The sequence below is a fragment of the Phalacrocorax aristotelis genome, chromosome 2 (assembly GCF_949628215.1).
Source record: "Phalacrocorax aristotelis chromosome 2, bGulAri2.1, whole genome shotgun sequence".
NCBI lineage: Eukaryota > Metazoa > Chordata > Aves > Suliformes > Phalacrocoracidae > Phalacrocorax > Phalacrocorax aristotelis.
This window is the reverse complement of record NC_134277.1, coordinates 95,631,493-95,649,792: the sequence shown is the minus strand read 5'-3', so window position 1 is coordinate 95,649,792 and position 18,300 is coordinate 95,631,493.

Genomic DNA, 18,300 nt, shown 5'->3' with positions numbered 1-18,300 from the left:
ACAGACCATGGCTAGAAGAAGGGCACAGAGTGTTGGGTCTGTGCACAGCTGGAGCTATAACCGGCATAAACGCTAAACCATACAGACGGATTAAAGTGATGTTTGCCCTCAGCTTAGGGTGCAGTGCTCAGACACGGCTCAGCTAGATCATGGGCTGCCTGCCTGGGTTCTCACAGCTTCTGCTTCAGGGACCTCTGGCACCTTGGCACTGTTTGTACCGCTTCTGCCTGAGCTTTATAAATAAAACTGTTCTGCGACTCCTTTGGTTTTGGCAGCTTTTTGAAATTTTCTTTTAATTTTATATTCCAAACAGATTGGTGTTGCCTTTGTTTTTAACCATGTTTCCTGAAGATAAACATTCTGCCTTTATTAGGGCAAATGCCAGGATGACAACATCTTGATAACTTGAAAGCTCATCTGGTTGTTACAGGTTATTCTATCACAAACTAATTTTAAAGAGTAGGGAGGCTGGCAAGAAAAGCTGTCTTTAATTTTCTGTCAGCTGCAGAATCCTATTGCAAAGGTATGGTAACAGGTAAGGGCAACAAGGGAGGGAAGTCCTGGGTGGGGTTTTAACTGTTTCCAGGCACCATATAACTGGCAATCCAGATACTGTTTGCAGCAACTGCTTAGAGTAACAGCTACGATGCCACCATGGTGAATGAAAGCAGCTGCATCTAACCATAAAGCTGCTATGTCTGCTATAGGAGGGTGACCACAAACACTAGGACTTCTTTCTAAGCATGGTATACTAGTAACAGGCATTTAATAAGTTTTTTTTTACTTAATTCAAAAACAGGCATTATCAGTTAACAGACATTTTATGACTTATTTTAAGGTTTGGGTTTTTTTAATTTCAATATGCTCTTCTTACATCTATGTAACTGAAGAGGAGAGTGTAATGGAATTGACTTTCTAGTATATTTAGGCTGAGAAACATAGTGGATGGAAGAAGCAAGTGTATATGTTTGTACCTGGAAACTAGATGAGCCACTTCTGAGCTGGGTCTGGTTAAGAAATAAATCCAATAAAATGATACAGACAGGGGTATGTTGTGAACAACCTCCTCCTCACTGGAGGTCACTTTTTCTGCTACATATATGTTCAGCAATAAAGTCATGCTGCACATTAAAAGGCCTGTGTTTGTGTGAGTTTTGGCAGATCAACACTGGCATGGATTACAGATTTTTAAATGCAGCCATTCCTATAAACAAATAAACAAAAAATGTTATTTAGAGAAAACTCAATTGATGATAGGGATGCATTAAAAGGAGTGTGGCCAGCAGATGAGAGAGGCTATCCTCCCCCTCTACTCTGCCCTGGTGAGACCACATCTGGAGTGCTGTGTCCAGTTTTGGGCCCCCCAGTTTAAGAAGGACAGGGAACCGCTCGAGCAAGCCCAGCGGAGAGCTACAAAGATGATCAGGGGGCTGGAGCATCTCCCTTATGAGGAAAGGCTGAGCGACCTGGGTTTGTTCAGCCTGGAGAAAAGAAGACTGAGGGGGCATCTCATCAAAACCTATAAATATCTAAAGGGTGGGTGTCAGGATGATGGGACTAGGCTCTTTTCAATAGTGCCCAATGACAGGACAAGGGGCAATGGGCACAAGCTGGAACACAGGAAGTTCCACCTGAATATGAGGAAAAAATTCTTTCCTGTGAGGGTGCCAGAGCAGCAGAACAGGCTGCCCCGGGAGGCTGTGGAGTCTCCTTCCCTGGAGACATTCAAAACCTGCCTGGACACGTTCCTGTGCCCCCTGCTCTGGGTGTCCCTGCTCAAGCAGGGGGGTTGGACAAGATGATCTCCAGAGGTCTCTTCCAACCCCTGCCATTCTGTGATTCTGTATGGTACCAAACCTCTATTGTAGGGACACTGAAATTCATTCAAATGATCAAGGAGTAATGAATCCTGTTTACATGAATAAAGTAAATATGCTTTTAAAACTACACACAAGGTGCTTCTGAATGCTGCCACTGAGACTACAGACTGTGAGTCAGGGAACATCTGATTGTTCATTAAAATGGCAAGAAAGGAAGAAGAGGGATGGAAAGACAAGAAAAAGTGGGTCCATGGTTGCTTTGCTTAGCCGTTGGGATGCAAACTCTTTAGTGCATTGTTCTGAAAAAGCTTTCAAGGGAAGAATTGACCTCATTTGTGACCTCTGTGACCCTCACTGGTAATCACAGGGCTCTGCTCCTTCAATCCGCTTAAAAGGTAGCAAAGGCTTGTTGTTGAAAGAGCCCAGGAGAAAAACTTCTCTCTTTTTTTTGGTGCAAAACAACACAAATGGTGATGTGTCACTCCCTGAAGGATGAGGTGTTGATACAAGCAGCTATTACATCACCAGGTGGTGGAGTGGTGAGGGAGTTGAAATCATATTCTCATGTTTAAAAAGGGAACTCAGTCTTATGTGGAGTTAAAAACATACCTTTTACTTTCTGTAGTTCTTTGGGCTAAAAATTAAGCATGGCCTGTGATTTATAATTTATGGCCAGTAAACAGGTTGCATTATTTAATCTAAAAAACAGGTATAAACAAGAATATTAAAAGAGAGGAGGGGGGCTTATAATTATTGCAGTATTAACTTTCATTAAAATAACACACCTAGAGTTACTGTGCTAACAATAAGATAGGTAAGCAATTAGGAAAAAAATAATGCTAGCATTGTCTATGCTGGGGTTATATATATGTATGTTTGTGGTGGGTTGGCCTTAATTCTAATTTTGACATACAAATTTAACAATTTGCTCATCCAGATATCTCCCAAAGGCCTGAATTTCCTGAAAGTTAGAGCTACAAGTCTCTTTATATGACTGTAGCTGACCCTGTCTCCATTATAGAAAAAAGTAACCAATAGCCAAACACATAGAGAGCAAGCTCTGTGAGCTGGGAGGAGGCTTTACAGAGTCAAACGTGCTCTTTCATGAGCTCGTATTCTGGGGGGCCCTCTCAGTTTTGTACTGAGAATAAAAGAGTCATAACGAACACATCTGCTCCCCAGGCTGACCTCTGTAGAGCTAAGATTTTATAAACTGGAAATAAAGTAAGCACATCATTCTGAATGCGGTCTGCCCCTCTTTTGCTTCTATTCTGTTGCAGTTATGTCGGTGAGACTTAGCTACTGTAAGCTGCAGGTTGCTTCCCATCATCTGAGGACAATTTAGCCATTTATTGGTGTAATGGAGCTTAAACAGAGGATTCAGTCTTTTAAAGTTGAAGCTTGGTAGCACTGAGCAATTTCATTTCCTCCTTTCAAATGTACAATCACTGCTCAAAAGCCCTTTGTGGGAAATCCTTCATCCCTTTTTATGTGGTCCTAGTAAGAAGATCCTGGCCTGAGTCTATCATCAAGTTAATATATGAGAGATGTGATTTCATCTATGTCATGGTTTTAGCTTTACAAAATTCGTGTGCCTGCAAGAAGTCATTTTCCTAGGAGTACCAGAGGCAGTTCTAGGCAGCCATACCCTGAGGCCTGTGCTTTCTAATTTAAAGAAAAAAGGCAATTGGTGGCAATTTATGCCTTAAAACTAGTACTTCAAAGGACAGAGAGAAACCTTTAGCATCGTAAGCCTCTCAGAACTCATCCCTCTGTACAATACCATGTGTGTGTTCTTGACGTGTGTTTTACTTTATACTTATAAATCTATGTAAGTTTGTACACACATATTTATACCAAAGGATGCCGAAAGGAGGAAGGTCTGTGGATTTCGGATGATGAAACTATAAAGACACCATAACACCGAGCATTCACATTATCACCATCTCAAAGTCAAAAATACATAAAAGAAAACAAACCAAAAATGCTGCAAATTTCTCTTAGCCTTGGCTCAAAAACTAGCTCTGGAATTTTTCAAAGGCTTTGATTAATAAAAAATTTATGTAACTTTTTCTCCTTCTAACAAGTTCTCATTTCTTAATGGTTTTATCTTAAGAGGTAGCTGTTAGAGAGCCTCCACCACCTTCATCCTCTGGGAAAAGAGATCACTGCACCCTAAACTTCAAGCCCCATGTTGTTACCAAACGCTAGCTGTTGTGAAACGAGCTGAGTACAATTACGGAGCTTTTGAAGGGTGCACAAATAGAAATGAAGTAGCTGGGTTAATTCAGAGAAATAGTGCTGCTAAAGTGAACCGGTGCCCCAGTCTTGATTCAGTCCTGCTGATACGTGGGGCAGGAGCAGGGCGGGTCTGGGCCAGGCAGGACCCCTACCTCCCAAGCACCACCAGGCTGCAACTCCAGTGAGTTGCTGGGTAGGACCCTATCGCTGCATGAGGCTGTTGATGCTGTTCTGTGGCAAAAGCGCTCCAGCCTCTGTTCACAGAAAGCATAGCATACAGGTTAGCCTCAACCTACTCAGCTTAGTATTTGCGGTGATCTAGCCATTCAAACCTTGGCTGCAAACTCTCCACAAGGAATTAGCTGGGTTGGGTGTGATGCTTGAGCTGGCTTGCTTGCCTGTGACCCATATAAACTGCAGTCTCAGCATTCCTGCAGCACACAAAGCTAGAAATCACTGTATCTGCTTCTAATGAATATAGGCTCTGTCCACACTTGGCAGGTTTCTTCAGCTCTGCCAGTTAGACTAATAAAAGATATTATCTTTCCCTATAAGTTTTACCTTGTTTATATCCTGAGACTATCACAGCCTTGCCACTTGGAGGTCAGGCAGAGTAACCCTTTGAGATTAGGTAAAGCTATGGTGATATCAGAAGAAATAACTTGAGAATTATTCTCTTAAACCAACTCAAAGTTTAAAGCCAGGGAGTGGGTAGCTGACAGGGCTTTGCAGTCCCTAAGCATGCTCTGTTTTCATTTAGTGACATGATGCACTGCCAGAGGTTTCCTACCAGTGAATTCCTTTGGCATCACGCTATGCAGTGTCTGTTCCTGGGTGTGTGCTGCGTCTGGTCTTGGGCAGGGGAAGTTGCTTCTTTTATAAAAACCTGCCTGTTTTTGCTGGACTTTGAAGCAAGCCAGTCTGCTTAGAACAATACCAGCATGATCTCTTGAAAGCACTTCTGTAGACTGAGTGGGATTTTGAAAGATATTGTGGGCATTTCTTGTATGGGTTTTACCTCTCTCCACTTCTTACTTGCTAAATCATAACAAATTGAGGATTGTGTTTCATACTCTTTACTGACTCAGTCATATTTTCAAAAGCTATTTATTTTTAATATAAACAAATGAAACAACCTGCCTTGCCTTTTCATATCTACACCCGCCCCACCACCATGTTTGCAAAACACTGCAGCAGCCTAATGAAATATAGAGTGTGGTGTTTCCTGCTGTGACCTGAAATACTCACTCATGCACTTTAGCCCAGCCATGATAGTTTAATGCTTTTTGGCCAGGAGTGGTGGATGCTTTATTGCAGTTAACTATTATATTCTGTACATGCACATTATCCTGTCCACGTTCCCTGCCAAGGCAGCTTCTTCTTGCAAAACTTCCTTTGTAATTTTCCCACATCTTTTCTTTTTTTTTTTTTTGTTTCCTCTTATCCAGCACTATTATCTGGTGTTTTGAAAAGCAAAACCAGCCCAGTGCTTGTAAACCTTTCTTTCTATCCTCTTCTGGTGCAACTCTGTTGGATTTAACATTTGTAAATCCTCATTTCCTACATTTTGTTTGGCATATTTCATTTCTGAAATACCCATAGCTCATGTCTGTTCCAGATGCCGTGTACTATTTGTGGTTTTTTTAACCTGCAGTCTTGTTCAATACATTTCCCACTTCTGTCATTGTCCACTTGATCTTTAGTAAGAAACAGCAGTTTGCAAGTATTACAGTAAAGATTCAGCTAAATGCCTGGTATTATCTGACTAAGAAATTGTTGGATTTCCAGGCTTGTTCTTTCATTAGGCAGCATGTCTCAGTACTCTGGTAAAAGTCCTTATAGTACAATATGTCATACAAATGGCATCCTGCTTTTCCATTCCATGCCAATATTTGTTGTCCATTAAAAAACAAAAACCCTCAACACAAAAAAAGCACTCAAAAGGAAATCAAAACCAGCTCTCAGTGAGTTTAATGCAAGTTAGCAGTAGTCAAATCTCATACAGTGCAACAACTTGTAATGTCTGCTTTAGGATACAAAGTTTTTGCAAGAGTGCTTTCTTTTGAATTGAGTTAGGCAATGAAAAGGGAGTTGGTGAATAAAATAATTTGCCCTGTTACGGTGAGTTGCAGAGGTCTAAGCTATGTTCAGTGTTCAGAGTCCTCTGCATGGACAAGGGTGCGGGAGGACTGTCCACACTGGAATGGCAGTTGCTTAAGTGGAGTGGCATGCTTTCTTGGAGTAGTCAGACACCAGGTTTTGCTGGTGTCTCTCCAAACCTCTCCATTTCTTTAAACCTGTTGATATAGTTCTCCGAGTTACCAAAACAAAACCCATGCCTCAAACTTTTTATATCTGTTATAAAGCTGCTGGAGTACATAGAGCCTACCAAGCACGTGTAATATGTAATGGGAGGAGGGAGAAGAAGAGGGAGGGAGGTGTCATCACAAATACATTTCAAATTTGTCTATTAATACATAAAATATTTTGAGACATTTGTAATAAGTGTGCAGACTGAAAAGTCAGACCAACTCATTAGAAAAACTTTGAAATATTTTGTAAAACATTTATGAGCTTGAGTTTGTAAGTGGTGGGAAAGTTAATCCCGTACCGGCTTGCAATTGATTGCAGAGCAATGGTGTTACAACATCTGTAAGTGTAAGTCAACAGGAATGATACGGACACTGCACTTGCCAGAACTGTTTTACTAATGAATTCTGAGCAGAAAACAGATCATTTTGTAACACGCAAGCCCTCTGCAACTTCAGTTAAGCAGTAAAACCAGAGATAATGAAAGGAATGACTGAATCCTGGCTACTTTGCATCCTGTGTCATTTGCACTGGTGCTAAATCAGATCAAAAATATCACAGTTTGGACAATTCTGTCCACTTCTGACACCCGCAGCAAGGAACGCAGGGTGTGATACACCAGCAGTTTCTATAGCAGGACATTTAGATTCATTGTGCCTTGCCGGTGAACTGTGCTTAATCTTGGAAATGGGATCCCTGATTCTGGATCCCTGTTTACAGAGAAGTTAGTTGCCCTAGGAAATAAAGTTAGAGCTCCCTGTTCATGAGCTTCGTCCCATTCAGTTTCGAGGATCAAGAAAAGGCAAAGCAAAGTGGCCTCTTCTTGTTTGTATGCACATCCCAACCAGACGTGCAAGGAGATTGAAGCCTCCCCTCCACTAGCAAACCCCTTGTTGGCCTTACTGTACAAGGGGTGGAAGAGAGGCATGCCATGCAAGCAGCATCGCACCGACCTCAGTGAGACCTGGGATCAGTGGAGAAATTTGCAGAACGGCCGAAAGTCAGCACATCCTCCCCCCGTACTGTGGGGCTTATGTGTGTGCGGGGGTGGCAGCACCTGTACCAGCAGGCTGATGTGCTAAGTTTGCTCGCCACTTTGTAAAACTTTAACGCTTCTGGGTTTCATTCCAACGTACCTTTCACATACCTCAGGGCACAATTTACATGTATTGACAGGCTTTTCTTGGGATTGCTGAGTAGAAACTGGAAGTCACTTGCCAGGACAAGAGCAATTTCCCTCGCCAGAGCCCAGGCAAGGCAGCAGGAGGAGGTGCAAGCAGCCGCAGCCCGAGTGGCCGTGCCGGCTCCCGAGCGACCAGGCAGCCAGCCTCCAGCTCTGTCCCGGCCGCTCCTTCCTCCTTCATCACCCTGCGCTTCTATGGAAAAATAATTTCATACAAATTTTAGAGGAACATCCAGTTAATCAAAACACAGCAGGCTGCCAGCACAGCCTGAGCAGAACAGTGCTATCACACACCATGGCACTTTCAATTCTGCTGCTTCATTCTCTTGACAGAGATATTAACAAAAAGAGGAAACGGGCTATTACCGTGACAAAGGCTTTGACAGCACAGGGAAAATGGCATGTTAACTCGTCATCAGGCAGGCTGAAGCAGGCTGGCAATAACTATGCTCCCTGCTCTGTACAACACACGGCACTTGAAACCTTCCTCGCCGCTGTGTGGGTTTGTCTGCTGTGGAGCAGGGCGCGTTTTTTCCATGCAGCGATACCCACCTGTGTACTTAGGCATAGCAGCCAAGAGCCCCACTTTTAATATAACAGGCTATTAAAAGATCGTCTTCAGTCTGTTTTGTTTCAGATCTCGAACCCTCCAAGTTACATCCACTGATGTACATATCAAGCAAGTGAAAAGTTACACTCTGTTTAATGGACATGGGGGTGCTTTAATTTTAACAGGGAATCGGCTTGGGCTGTACGTGTAGAAGCACTGTCATCTGCTTTTATTGCGAGCAGATGTCAGAGTGTGTTTCTTGGAAAAACCCACGAGACTCAGAATTAGCTACGTTAATAGAAGTCATTTGGTAAACTGAGAATATTTCAGTTATTCCAAGATCCAATTCCGATTGCAACAAATAAGAATCAGTTTTCTCTGGGGCTCTAAGAAAGCTGTGGGAGAATTGCCATTGCTCCGTTCGAGACCCACTAATGATCGGTGTTTGGGAGGCCCCTGTGTTTGCTCCCTGCCATTTCCATGCCGTGGGTCGTGCGCTGTCACAGTAGCACGCCGTAGGTAGCCCTGACATAGTACCTTTAGCTAAAGGTGCACTGGGCAGCACCTCTCTGCCTGTGATCTGTCTGTCAAACCTCTACCGTTAATCTAGCCAAAAGATGAGCAATCACAGCTTTGGATGGTGCTCTGGCCATTTTTCAGTTACGATGTTAGTTGCTGTAGTTGTTCTCTGAAGTTCGATATGCAAAATAATTTTCCTGACCTCCTCTCTCCCAGTCTGTTTAGGTCCTGAATCCCTTAAGTCAGGAACTGCCTTTCAGCCCATGGGCATAACTGGGCTGGCTGTGTCCCTCATCAGTGTGAATAGTAACTCAGAGACCGCCTTTGTATGAAGTGTTGCATCTTCTGTTACATCAGGTGATGTAAATGGAAAAGGTAGACAAGCCTTCAGAGGTATATCAGGTCTGAGAAAGCAACAGCAAAAAAACCTCTAAAGATTTAGAAGTTCATGTTCATAGGAGAATGTCCAGCTACCCAGTCTTTTTAAGTGTTGGTTGTTTTTTTTTTTCTTGGGAAACAGCAACTACTAAGTCTCTTTTTTGTTCTTTTCCCTTAGTAACTGAGGTTGGTTTGATTAAGCCAATCCAAGCCCAGGCTGCTGGCCAGGCCCTCTTCCCCGCCTTGTATTCCTGCTTCCTCCTCTGTGCAGGCACTGTTGCAGAGACAGACATCTTGAGACCTGGTTCAAAGAGCTGATCTGTCTCAAAGCAAATCACTGGCCTGCAGCTGCTTGTTTCTGACCCCAGAGTAGCCCCGTGCTAATGCTAGCAGAAGTATTTCTGTGGCTATCCAGTGGACCAAGTTGGGAAACTGATCCAGCTGAAAAATAAACAGGAGACCATGCTGCATTTTACTCCCAGCTAAAAGTTCCCTAATCTGATGTGCCGAGCTGCAGTGAAAATATACAGGTACAGGCAGAATGCAGCACAGGGGCAAGAACAAGATCATTAGAGAAGAGGACAAAGTGAATCTGAAGACATGAAGGTTGAGCTGTGTCCTTGGAGCTGGAAGCAGATCTAGGCTAGGGGAGAAAGTAGGGCACTGCGACAGCTCTGGCTCATCCTTGGACGAGAGGGGTCTCTCAGCAGCTCTGTGAGCAGACACAGATCTCACTGGGAAACCCAATAATAGTTCCATGTTTGAATGTGAGGTCTTCAGAGCAGCTGTGGGTATGAACAGAGAGGTGGTGATCTCAATTAGGATCTCTAAATAACACCACCTTGTCTCCTTGTCACGCCTGGGACGCGCAGCTGTGGGCTTGGGGAATTAGACGTACTAGGACTCCTGCGAGGGAGGAGGACGTGCCACGGCTCCGGGCTGTGGCCAGCCAGTGGCTTTTCTGCTATCCTCAGGGTGTGAGGGGGAGCTGCTGTTTCTTGCTAGGGCACACAGCTGTTTGTTTCAGTGTGTTTTCTTAGGCTGCGAAACAGATAGGAGAGAGAAAACAGGATCAGAGAAAAGTTTTGAAAACATAAGGAAGGAATAGGAACAGCCTTTGCTACAGATGGCAGCAAATGCTTCCATCTAGAGAGGAGTTTGTCTCTGGCATTAAAGTCTGATGTGGTGCCACCGCCTCCCCTCTGCCCCTAGTGCTCTGTGGGGCAGCACTGGGCAGCGGGTGTGTGGGTGCTGCCCCTGGGCTCTCCTCATGCCCTCAGTGCCCTGAGGACCTCCCAAAGTTTCTATCAGCCCTTGTGAAGAGCTTGGGCTTGCAGCGTTTCTGAAAAAGGAAATAAATGATTGAAAACTGGGTCTCACCTTCTTTTGGCAGCTAGCTGTGCTGGCTGCCAGTGTTGTCCTTTTAATATCACTCTACTCCACCCCAGCACAACATCTAACCTAACAATCAGGAAGCTCCAGCTCCAGGTTTTGTAAAAAAAAAACACCAAGCAAACAAACAAACGGAAAAAAAACCCCACACACAAAAAAATGAAACAGCAAAGATACAGCTAATGCTTGGCTTTTAAAGTTTTTTTGAATGTCACTCCCAAGAAGAAGAGAAAGTTTAACTCAGAGGTAGATAATGTTAATGATTGCACAATTACATGAATAACAAAGTAGGAGCCCATAAGATGTATTATAATGTGAGTGTTTATCTGGAAAGTATGTCAGGATCTTACAGGAAATCTGCCTATGACAGAGTATTTTCCCAGGCTGGTAAAATTCAAGAGATAACTAATCCATTTTCTTCTTATCTGGTATTTACTTACACCACAAAAATAAAATATAGCACAGACAACATTGTTCAGAAATACAGCTACAGCCATCAGTTTAGGAAGAAAGATTGGAAGGAAGCTTCTCCTTTCTTGAATGCGAGCACTGAGTGGCTGCAAAATATTTAATGATGATGCATTCCGATGGTCACAGTGAAACTTCAGCATGAATGTCTTCTGGAGATGAATGAAGCTGCTTATGATTCAGAAATATTATATCATCATAAGGTAGGTGCTGTTTTCAGACACCGCATCAATTACACCTTTTCCTCACAATAAAGATTTTCCTCACAAGCAAAAGCATAACGACTACACAAACCATTAACCAAAGAAAGGTCCTTATATTTTGGAAAAAGAATTAACAGTGTCAAAAGAAGGGATGAAAAAAAAGTTTACTGAGGAGTTTTATTTTATTTTGGATGAAAGTTCTGGTTAGCTATAATAAACGCTCCGCTAGCAAGTACATTCTCTCTGTTTTCCTGCTGACACTGTCTCCCCTATTTTACTTCTCTGACCTTCAACCTAAAACTTTACCTGTATGGTTTTGCCTTGTTCTGTAGCTGCTCCAGGTTGCTGCAGAAATTGTGTGTCTGCCTGTTTCTTGTTAGTAATTCTGTGCCATCTGGAGCACGTTCACTATTTTTTGTATTTCCCATTGTATGTTTCTTCATAAAAACCAATATACAAGTTAGTCATACAAAACATAAACTCATGTAAAGTTGTTGAAAGAAATTGCCTTGACAGCAGCCAATATTCATTGTCCTGCCCTGCTGACTCAGGGTTACTCACCAGTGTAGGAGGGGGTGAGGTTCTCAGAAGAAAAGGGGACGCGCTGCCTGCGACCTCCACCCCAGCAGCCACTGCCGGAGGGTTTCGGGATGCTCGTTCGAGGTGTGTGGAGCAAAGTTAGACCCCTGACAGCTACGAAACTCTGTAAATGTGGTGTGAACATGGCCACGTCGCAATGAGAGAGTCTCTCTCCTTAGGATATTGTGCCAAGGAGGAAAGCGGTGTACAAATTGCCAGAGCTGGCATCCACAAGAAACATCACTGTGAGGTGTGCCAGAAAAACTGAACTGAGCAGCTACCCTGTCTGCATATCAGAGAATAAGCAATTAAGGTGCCTTTTGTTTTGATTTGTCTTTTTCTGGATATTTGGTTTGGGTTTTTTACACAATCGGTGCATCTACAAGGGATTTTATGCTGATGGTCGATGAAGTCCTATTTACATTATTACTTAAATTATTTATTCAACAGGAAGGCAACCTAACCAATTCATCATTGTTTAAATTTTAATTCAGTGAAAATGTAACCTCTGGAAAACACTGTTCACATGTATAATTAATAGGTTTTTATGTGCTGTAGTTTACAATTTGATATAGTTTCCTCAAACTCTGTGAAGAAGTGTTTCATTGATCTCTTTCTGAATTCACAATAGATGAAAATGGTCTGGCTGGTTTCATATAAGGAGGTTCATTTGCAGGGAGATGCAGATCCAGTTTGCTGTTTGCCGTCTAATACAATTTAGGCAGAGCAGCGCAGCATTCCCTTTTTCTCCTGACAGTGATTCTCCCTCCAAAATGAGGTTCTGGCAGTCTACTTTCGTACAAAGTAGACTCAAATGTAATTATGCTGCTATGACAACTTAGTCTTATAGCACTCACAGCCCTTTTTCTTCTCATCTTTGTAGTGCTGCTGTGGGTAGAAGCTGATTCTGTTTTTTCTTCTTCCAGTATAAACAGAAATGCATGACAATGAAGTCTAAGTCGTACTGGTATAAGGTCAGGCTCAGCCCCAGTATATTAAACACTTCTTTCTTAAAAATGGGGGAGTGAAAAGAAGAAAAAAGATATAAGGTGCTTGGTCCCCCAGCCCTCAATGCAAGCCAAGTTAACCACCCCTACCCATACATCTGTATGGGGAAGGAAACCTCCTCTGTTTGAATCTCCACACTCACATGGGAAGAGAGCAGCCACGGCCACATCTCTCCCCTCCTCAACTTCCCTCAGGAATAAGCCACATGATTTCTTCAGAGCCCATCCATGCAGTGTTTAGTCCTTGCAAAGGGGTCCCGTGCATGCTCTCACCCAGGCTGCCCCTGGGGCTGGGGTGGCTTACGGCATGAGACCGAGTGCTCCCATGTAGGGAGGCCTGCACTGAAAGAAAACAGAACCCAAACTTTTCTGGCCACTGCACATTGCCTCTGAAAGAAAGCTACGTATGGAAAGAGCCGGTGAGGGGAAGCTGGCTGAAAGGATGGTGATGGTCACCCAGGTTGCTGGAGGGATTAGCTGCTCTGGTGGGAGAACATCATGGGAAATGTTCGATAGCTGAGGAGTGTTTTATAGAAAATGGGCACCCACTTTCTGTTCCCTACTGCCTGCGCCTGGTACTTGTATGGGGTCCGAGCCTGCTTCCTCCTGCTGTGAAGGCAGAACCTCTGTGCAATAGGTTTTAGCTTCCCCTTAGACCTTCTCATCCCCCCTTTGAGGCAGGCAGTAGAAAGTGTCTTCTGAGGGTCACTTCAAACTTTGGAGCCTGGTACAGGCACACTAACACAGAATGCCCAGGGCCAGCCCTGAGGGAAGATGTGGCTCCATCATCAAGACATCTCCATCAATTGCTGCCAGAGCCAGAGGTTTTCCATGTGTTTACCTTTGATGAGTTATGTTCTGCAAAAAATTTTATGTGTAGCCAACATAACTTAATTCACAGTGACACCCAGGGAGCTGTGGAGAGGTGCCAGAGGTGTGATAGAGAACATTTTAGTTTCATGTGGCTTCTTGAAGCTCCCCAGAGCATACTGACAAGAGTCCAGCCATTTTTTTCTTTTTATTTAAGGCAAAAAATATTCTCTTTCCAGCTGTGAAAGCAACTACTTAGGCCAGAACAGAAGGTGTTTGTGGTAAAAAGACACACAGGCTTAGCCAGACAATTTTCATCTTTTTTTTCCTCCCTGAATTCTCCAGGGAAGAGAGGAGCCCGCATCAGATGGCAGGAGAGACACCCAGGGGTTCTACTTAATTTCTTCCTTCTGACCCGTGCCCTGGAAGAAGCAGATACTTCTGTTGCCTGATGTCCTCTCTGTCACTTAGGCTGAGACCTGAGGTCAGAAAAAGACTGTTCCTCGCTGGCGTGGCTGAGACAGCTACGAGACCCAGTGAGGGGCAGGAGGGAGTTCACGGGTCTCTGCTTCCAAAACAGGCTTTTGTCTAGAAGCGGTGACCCACACCTTACCTGCTCCAGAGCCCCTGATGCCACATGGCCCTCACCCCCATGTGGTGCCTCCTCGCTGCCATGCAGTCACTTTGCAACAGAGATGTAATCCCCCAGCACCCCTTCCCCCGCAGCACCCACCCAGCAGCTGCCATTTTCAGAGCTGGGGGCGAACAGGGTGAGCACGCAGGGTCTGACAGGTTTGGACGAAGTCACCTCTACAGCCGCCTGGGGTGCTGCAATACAACCTCAAAAACAAGCTAAGGAATAGCAAGCGTTAATGGTGAAGAAGTTATGAGCCTGTGTAAACCATGTAGGTTGCCACCTTGCCTGGGCAGGGCTGTTTCTGTGTTTAATCCTCTGAAGCCCTGGAGCAGAGGTGGGACCTTGTTCCTCAGACAAGGGAACCGTGACAGCCACAGGAGGGTCTGGACTTCTTCTGGCATGCTCCCCCACCCTAAGTGTTTGATTGAGGGTGATCCTGGGCGCTGCAGCACCTGTGCCTCCTTCCCTGGCTTCACCCTTCAGCAAGGTCTGTCAGCATGGGCATCGCCTACATCCAAGGGTGGCCTGGAGCCCTGTATGTCTGGTAACACCAGACACAGAAAAGCTGCTTTCAGAATGGCATCTAGCAGCAGTTTCTCTTCCCCTCTGCCCCTGCCTCAGAAACAGAGAACAGACACCACCGCAGGTGATTTCCCTGTGTCACTTGTGTCTTTGAAGTGGCAGCCTCAGAGAGATGTCTTTTCTGTGAAGAAACACCTCCTTTTCTGCTTGCTCCTTGACATTTCCATGGTTGAACTAAGAAGGTTCTGGTCTCTATTTTAATCAAGTAATGCAGATTTCATGTACAGGCTGGTCGCCTTAGAGCTCACTACAGCATATGGGAGATTTCTTGTCTGAAGTAGAGTCCTAAACCCAGCACTGACTTCACACTGTTTCTGTCTCAAGCCCCACGTTTGCTTGTACACGTGTTTCTGGCCAGCCGTGTTAAACACCTCTTGGCCAAGACCTCACGTTTTCTCTGGTGGGTGCCTCTTTCACTGTCTTGCTGTCTAGACTTCTTGTGTCTTGCAGACTAAGAATTTGTCTGAGACCCTCACGAAAGCCAAGGCAGATCCCTGATAAAGTAATGTTGGTTGTGGGACTTGGTTGTAGCTGAGTGAGATGAAACTGGAAGGGGATCTTTCTGTGTTTCCATAGACCTACTGGTAAGACGGTTGCCAGCTACAGCTTTCCTGCTGTAGAGGTTCCTGGGGGGAAGGCTCAATGTATCTCCATAAGTTCCTGATCTGATTTTATATCATGTCTGTATTCCACCCAACCTCTCTCCCCTCTTACACATACTGCTCCCTACACCTCCCTGTTCCCAAAGGATATCCTGCTGAACACCAGCCTGCTTTACCTCTCATCCAGTTTGTCCCCAGCTCTGAGGGTGCTTGTCCTGTTGCGCGCTACGTCTCCCGACTCAGGATCTGTGCACGCCTCTTGGAAGCAGGTGACTGTCTGCTGTACTGCAGCTGCTGGCGGCCCTGCACGTCAGCCCCGGGCATTGGCTACTTCAGCCTGTCCACCTGAATGGTTCCTTCCTCAGAATTAAACCCCCTGCTCCTGCTTCTGTCTGAGGTCAAAACAACTGAGCATGTTCGTTACTAAAAGTAAGCCATTTTTAATGGAAAAAGAAGGCATATGAAAGCTTTATATTCTCACAGTCTTGATTCTTCCACAGTAAACTGTCTTGTACTATCAGTCATACCCCTGCAGAGAGTGCAGAACAATGCCCAGTGCTGTCTCTTGTATTTACTTTGTGAAGATGCTAATGACTGTGGGACCAAAATGAAGTGGGTTTTCCCTGAGGAGATAATACCACTTTGTTCTGAGAAGCAGGTCATAACAGATGGGGGGTGTGTGCATTTGCTTTCTTGTGTGCTCTTCTCATTTCTTCTTTCCTGTTTTCTTACAGAAGCAAAGTTAAGAGTTACTCATACCAACTGATTTTTGTTGGCAAAATAAATATTCTCTGTTTTGAGGGTTTCATAAGAGAAGGAGTGGGAATCACACTCTTCTCTCCTCTGTAGCTCACAACACAGTCTCTTGAGAAGTGGTGGCTTTCTTCCAGGTGATGCTCATACTTAATCTTAACAATAGCAATTTGTGATCGATAAATTAGAAGTTGAGTGATTCAGCGTCATAAAAAGAGCTTGGACCTCATTGGGATTCTTGTTTCATTTCCTTTGTTGGCTTATATAGTAGTTGGACAAACAAAGTTTCCTTGTTCTGATTCCATATTAGATTCTGTGTCTCTGTATTTCACAGCTACTATAAAAGCAGGTACAGCAGTGGTGGGAGCTGTATAAGTACCTAGACAGATAATAAAAATATTGTTGCTGAGCCCTTCAGGGTGTGCTTTGTGAGAAAAGGCACTTAATCTAAAGGGATTGTTAACTTCTACTATATAGCATATGCAATACTAGAATACAGTAACTGACGTGTTGTTTAAGTATTTTTTTTTAATCCCTGAGATAAAAGAAGTTCCCAAACTTCCTGTCTCGGTTTTCCTGTTTGCAATATGTGAATGCTGGTGATACTAAGTCAAAGTGCACTAAATTAAACACCAGTATATATATATAGCACAAAGGTGGAGCATGAGTCACGTGTGTCCTTGAAGAGATTTGGGTCTTCCTCTGATCAATAAAGGATTGATTTCTAGTTTAGCTACAGTAACGTAACTGCGTACAGTGAACACCACTTACAACACTCCGGACTTGCTGCATTTGAGATAGTGCAGGAGAGCTGGTTGGGGTTATGTGCGCTGCGGCACCTCAAGCTATCTGTAACAAATAGTTAATAAAACACTGTTGTGTCAATGTCCAGAGCTGTCCCCGACAAAATAACCTGCATGAAGGATTAACACAATCCCTTTTTGTGTTTACACAGGCCCTCAAGCGGGCTAGACCTCATGCACTGCCAGGTGTGGTCGCTGCTGCATGTACAGTGCAATGACAAGAGGCCACAAATAGAAAGAAAAACATAAAGGAAGCAAGGTGGTCTAACCACTGAGATGATTCAGGGACAGAGTCTGAGAGCGCTGTGCATTCATTATTTGCCATATACAATAATAATTAGTAGAAAGAATTGCCAACCTTTTTTTATGTATGTCATGCAACACATTTTTGTATTTTTGTGTTCATATTCAGTTTCTTTTTTAAACTGAGTATGAATTGACAGGTTTAGCCCATAGCTGCTGTCAGCGTGCTGGGGAGGGGAGAGTGCTGTTTCTTTACCTTCATGCTGTTTGAGGGAAAAGCAGTTGCTCTTTACACAAAATCTACATCAGTGGCAGCTTTTAAAGACTTCCTTGCTTGATGTCTGAATTTAGTTTTTAAAAATTTTGAAGTGCCAGCTTTTTTCTTTTTATTTTTGCATAAAAGCTGCTTATCTCTCAATTGCAAGAATTTCAGACAATTCGCTGACAGCATCTAGACAGCCCCAACTGAAATAACTTGAGATGGTTACTGCTTCTCTTGGCAAGTGGGGGAGATTAAGAGCAAAATCCTACAGTGATGAAGATCGTTGCATTGAAGTCCCTCTGCTCTTGATCTCTACACATCTTCAGGCATGATCGCCACTGTCCACATTTCCCTGCCTTGCAGTAAGCGTACGTTGCTGCTGTGCAGATCCATCTGCAGGAGCACCCTGTCCCTCTGTGCTCTCTTGATGTTGGACTTTGGCTCGGCCAAGAGGCTGCCTCTACTCCACAGCGGTGCTTACACATGGCTGGTGGTTGTCTCACACCGCTTCATGACAGTTTGCAAAGCCAAAGTGGCCACTTCACCCATTTCAGTGTCTGACATTAATTCATCCCTCCTCCATGCCTCCAGAGTGGTAGAGGAGCACAGTGCATTTACGCTTTGTTAAATCTGCACAACAGGTAGTAAGATGCATTTTAATTATTTTCATCTGGATACATGCAGCATAGAGGGACGGCATATCGATTTTTCTGTTTGTTTTCCCATCTCTGAATGAATAAATGTTTTTTGCTCAGCAGCTGTAGGCTCATAACCTCAGGCTCCCCAATATTTTTCTTTTCAGTTGACTATTCCTTCCAACTTTCATGTACCTGCTGTTTACCTTGGGGATCTACCTTTACATGGTACTCAGAGACATAAAATTAAGATATACATTGACACCAGCCCCTGTTTGCTGGGATATGAAAGGAGAAAGCCACTACAGGAATAGGGGCCTGCA